This window comes from Panthera uncia (assembly GCF_023721935.1).
Source record: "Panthera uncia isolate 11264 chromosome A1 unlocalized genomic scaffold, Puncia_PCG_1.0 HiC_scaffold_17, whole genome shotgun sequence".
NCBI lineage: Eukaryota > Metazoa > Chordata > Mammalia > Carnivora > Felidae > Panthera > Panthera uncia.
This window is the reverse complement of record NW_026057577.1, coordinates 131,457,646-131,463,013: the sequence shown is the minus strand read 5'-3', so window position 1 is coordinate 131,463,013 and position 5,368 is coordinate 131,457,646. Positions and strand designations below refer to the sequence as shown.

Genomic DNA, 5,368 nt, shown 5'->3' with positions numbered 1-5,368 from the left:
TTCTGGTGGTTTCCTGGGTTATCTAGGCAGGTGTAGGTGGAATCTAAGTGATCAACAGGACGTGGTAAGCCCAGCGTCCTCCTACCCACCATCTTCCAGTAATTCAATTTTTAAATCACTTTATTGAGTTATGCTTAACATGTAAGAAGCTGTATGTATTTAATGTCTACAATTAGATGAGTTTGAGGATAAATATACATGCATGAAACCATCAACATTATAGACCTATAAATCATCTCCTAAAGTTTCATCCTGCCCCTTGATATTATTATTATTATTAATATTATTATTATTATTATTATATTTAATTATAACACCATAATATCTACCTTTTTAGCAAATGTTAAGTGTACAATAATTATTGCTAACTATAAGCACTATATAGAAGATCTACAGAATTATTTATTTTGCATAAGTATAACTTTGTATTCTTTGATCCTCACCTCCCCCATTTCCCCCTGTTTGGCAACCACCTTTCTACCCTCTGCTTCTATGAGTTTGACTATATTAGATTACACATGTAAGTAAGAACATTTGGTATTTGTCATTCTGTGTCTGGCTTATTTCACTGGACATAATATCCTCTGGGCTTATTCATATTGTTGCAAATGACAATATTTCCTTCTTTTTTAAGGGTAAGTAATATCCCATTGGGTTTATATACCACAAATTATTTATGTGTTCATCAAGGTAGATTTAGATTGCTTCCATATCTTGGATATTGTGAATATAGCTGAAATGAACATGGGAATGTAGGTATCTCTTTGAGATCCTAATTTCAATTTCTTTGTGATTTTAATATGTAAAAATATAAGAAAATGTAACTGGTCTAATTGTACTTTTTTTTACTTTAACTGTATAGTTCAATATAGCTATGTTAGTACTATGGTTATTTTAGCTATACATTTTATTTTAGTTATAATAAAAATCTTTAAAACTATGGAGTTAAAAGATATGAACTCCAAGTATTATATAACCAAGTATTTATGTAATGTATATATCTTTACATTAAATTATTGTGCATATGTTTTAATAAATAAGATTTGTAATTTATAAGAATTTATAGTCACTGCAAGGTATAAATTTTTTCATTGTCCTATAATTAAATGATTGTTTAAATTATCCATGTAAACTTCAAAATTTGAAGGTGATACAGTGAAATTATATCTTTTTTACTACCAGATAAAATTCCAACATTCATAGATCAAATATTTGGAAGAAATGGGAATAGAAATCATATCTGTAAGCATGTAATTTTTACTTTCATTTTTAAAATTACAAGACTTAACTAGAATAAAGAAGATTAAATTAGACCAACTAAATGCCAGTGAAAGATAAATGATTGAGGAAAGTGATAAAGGTCCTGGAAGAACATGTTGTGTGTCAACAGTTTACTCTTACCTTAGATTATAACTTCAACTCTTACAAATCAAGAGACAGTTTAATCTTCAGGTTTAGAGTCTGGCTAATCTCCTTGTATTCCTCCTGATTTTTATTCCTTCTTCATTACAAGCGTGTATTCTTCTCTCATACTCTAAGTTACAGATAAGTCTTCAGGACTGTAGACTTGTCTTGTCACCCCAATAGAGCCTTGTTTACTCTGAGCAATGGAGGTGTCTCATCTATAAGGATTCCTTTGGCCCCCAAAACATACATTGTTAATTGGAAAAATGGTGATCATAGTGATTTACTTTCTTTATTATTGAGGATACAAAATAGCAGCAATTCTAAGAAATAATTTACTTGCCAATCACTGGAGATAAAGGAAAAAAAACCTATTAGCTTAAATTGATAGAGACTGAGAGAGACTGACATAGAGAGGTAGAGAAAGGAAAAGAATGGCAAGATAGCTAACAAGTGCAGAATAAAGAAGGAGAAAAGTAAGAAGAAATTAAAGGCAGATTTCAAATAAAAATATACTAGTGCATCTGAAATTTAAAATTTAATCTGAGTCTTCATGAAGAATGAAAAGAAAAAATATTTTCCTACTTCTTTATGCCAGTTTTATGAAGTATTTTTAATTTTGAGCTCAATTGTCAGTGAAGACTATTTTTTAAGTGATATATCAATGAAAAAATACAAGTAAACTATATGAAAAACTATTCAATTATTATTTTGGTGAACTTTAAAAACCACTGTTAGTATTTTTTCTTTTTATTTTATAAGATTTTAATGTATAAATTACTTCTTGTCATTTATTATAGATTATCATGCTAAAATAGTTCATGATTAAATACAGGTCTTGTAGATGTAATCAAACATAATTTTAATGTTAAAGCCATGCACTAAATTCCAAGTTTGTATAAATAGGTTTATTTAACTTTTTCAGAAATTATCATTTAAAATGTGTGTATTTGGATTAATTTGTCTATGTGGAATGAGATACAAGATTAAATTATTGGTAGTTACAATATTTAATCACCAAAGTGGTTTTGCTATTTGCTGGAATCATTAAGAACCAGGTAGATTTGTGCGTAAGTAATATACTAAATTTAATAGGTCGGTGAAAATAATATTTTGATTTGTATTTTAGCACACAGAAATGAGTTTAACTTAAATTAATCTAAAAATGCTATTTGCAAGTTACTAACATATAAATCAGCAATAAAGGGTTTAGATATAAAATGTTTTTATATCTCATTTCTAAACATGGAGCTAAATTTTCAATAATTTTTCTGATTTAAATCAGTGTACAAGAATAGACGTAAATTCTTTCATTAGCCCAACATATATATTATTTTGTGTTCTATAAATTAGCTTTTCATGCATAACAGTTGTTTGACCCCAAACTTTTTGTCCCAAATGTAATGTTTATAACAACAGTCATTTATTTAGTTATGAGTTTGTGGCTTGTCAATTTGGCTGGACTTGGCCAAGAATGTTTTCTGGTGTTTTGGAATGAAGCACATTGGTGTGTTGGTACTCAGTTGTCTGTCAATAACATAACCATCTACCAACAGAGCATCAGATTGATGAAAAAGACTTGCGCAGGCTTAATGACATGATGGTAGAAAGGTTTCAAATGCAATAAGACAAATGCCTTTCAAAGCCCTGCTTGCTTTATGTCCACTTTTCCTTTGTCTGTGGTGCTTGCCATGGCCAAACTCAGAGTTAGTATATAAGAGTAATATCAAAGGGCAAAGATATAAAGAAAGGAATAACTTATGGCCCGTTTTTCATTTTACCATAGCTGCTGTATCTTACTTGAAAGTCTCGTATAGCCACTACCCTCAATTTGAACAAAAGTGTGTTCTCCTCAGAGGCATCTAAATCTGCTTTCCAAAATTTGACTCACGTTCTGACCAATAACAATGGCAATCCTGGATCATACTTAACCTCTCCAAAGAGTAGTCATGTGTAAAGGACAAGTTGATCCTATAACAAAGTGTTATATTTTAAAGTATAGGTCAGTAATTGTATGTGAGAATATACACTGCTACATACAAATTAACTAATCAGAGCACAGCTTTTCAATGTTTAAAACAGAATAAGCTTCCCTATAAAAAGCAGCACTTTGGGGGCACCTGGGTGGCTTAGTCGGTTAAGCGTCCGACTTCAGCTCAGGTCATGTTCTTGCGGTTTGTGGGTTTGCGCCCCGTGCTGGGCTCTGTGCTGACAGCATGGAGTCTGGAACCTGCCTCAGATTCTGTGTCTCCCCTCTCTCTCTGCCCCTCCCCTGCTCATGCTCTGTCTCTTTCTGTCTCTCAATAATAAATAAACGTTAAAAAAACTAAAATAAAAAGCAGCACTTTTGTGACATTTTAATATTCCTCTCCTTCTTCACCTTCTCTTTCAACAAAATCCACACCAACCTCCTCAATCCTTCTTAAGAGCAGCCATATCCTCATGGGCCTCAGAATGCTTTCCTGTGTCCATGCCTTCACCACATAACAGGCACACTTGGCATATATTAGGTCAAACTTGTGGTCTGGGCGAACCCAGGCTTCAGCAATGGCTGTGGTGTTGCTCAGCATACACACAGCTTGCCAGGTACCAGGTACCAGGTACCACAGTGGGAGGCTGGTAATTAATGCCAACTTTGAAGTCTGTGGAGCACCAGTCCACAAACTGGATGGTATCCTTGGTCTTAATGGTGGCAATGGCAACACTGTCATTCTTTGGTCACCATGTTGCCATGGTACAACAGATAGCAAGCCGTGTATTTACTGTGACGAAAGTCACATTTCGCCATCTGGTTGGCTGGCTCAAGGCATGCATAGGTGATCTATGCTACAGAAAGCTGTTCATGGTAGGCTTTGTAAGCAGAGACATCAGGAGCATATGAGGCTAGAGGGAAGTGGATTCAAGGATAGGGCACCAGGCTGGTCTGGAATTCTGTCATATCAACATTTAGGGCTCCATGAAATCTGAGGGAAGCAGTGATGGAGGACACAATTTAATCTATTAACCTATTGAGGTTAGTGTATGTTGCACCTGTTTCACTGAAGAAGGTGTTGAAGAAGTCATCTCCTCCCCCAGTGGTCTTGTCACTTGGCATTTGACAGCTGGACTGGATGCCGTGTTCCAGACAATAGAGCTCCTGGCAGGCATTGCCAGTCTGGACATCAGCCTGGCCAATATGGGTAGAGATGCACTCACACATGGCTGCTGCTTTGTGGCTGTCAAGAAGATGGCAACCAGGTAAAGGAGAGACTGTTGCTTCTTAACAGCCTGACTCTTAGGCGATCAGTGTAAGAAAATATTTTAATGGAAATCAAATATTTTAATGGAAATATTTTAATGGAACACTATATGTCTTTCTTCTAGCTTAAGGAATAAAATATTATGAATAAAATCAAAACTCATTGTCATAATGGACACATTTCTCCCTTATGAAAATATATGATCACTATACTGATTTGGGGATTTATCATTCCCATACGTAACTATATATAGCTGATATATATCCTATCTTTATATTTCTACCTACACAAAATTGTTGTGTCAATATATAAATTAATTGCAAAATCCTCCATGTATATTTGTATAGATCTCTTTTTCTCTACACTTATTATTGTGTAAATCCATTGTTGATAATATGGATCTGGTAAATTGATCACTAGATGACTGCTGTTGTAACTATTTATTTTATGAGTATACTGGGCTTTATGGAATGCCCTGTAGATGAATATTGTTGTGCAGAGGGATTGTACATTTTATGTATCTGTAATTTTAAAAACAAATGGACAGTTTATATTTCTTGAATTAGTTAGAACTAGATAATCTGTTATTGTTAGTGTGTTAGCCATCATGTTTTCAAATAACACCTATTTCCTATATAAATATAGACGATGATAAAGTAGATAACGAGAAACTCATTGTAAAACCCAAGGTCACACAGATTTTCTCTAGATATTGTATAGTTTTA

General features: G+C 33.6%; 1 pseudogene; it reads right to left on the bottom strand.

Moving 5' to 3' along the window:
- Positions 1–3,761: 3,761 nt before the first annotated feature.
- On the bottom strand, positions 3,762–4,603 carry LOC125935178 (tubulin alpha-1A chain-like; annotated as a pseudogene).
- Between the last annotated feature and the right edge of the window lie 765 nt (positions 4,604–5,368).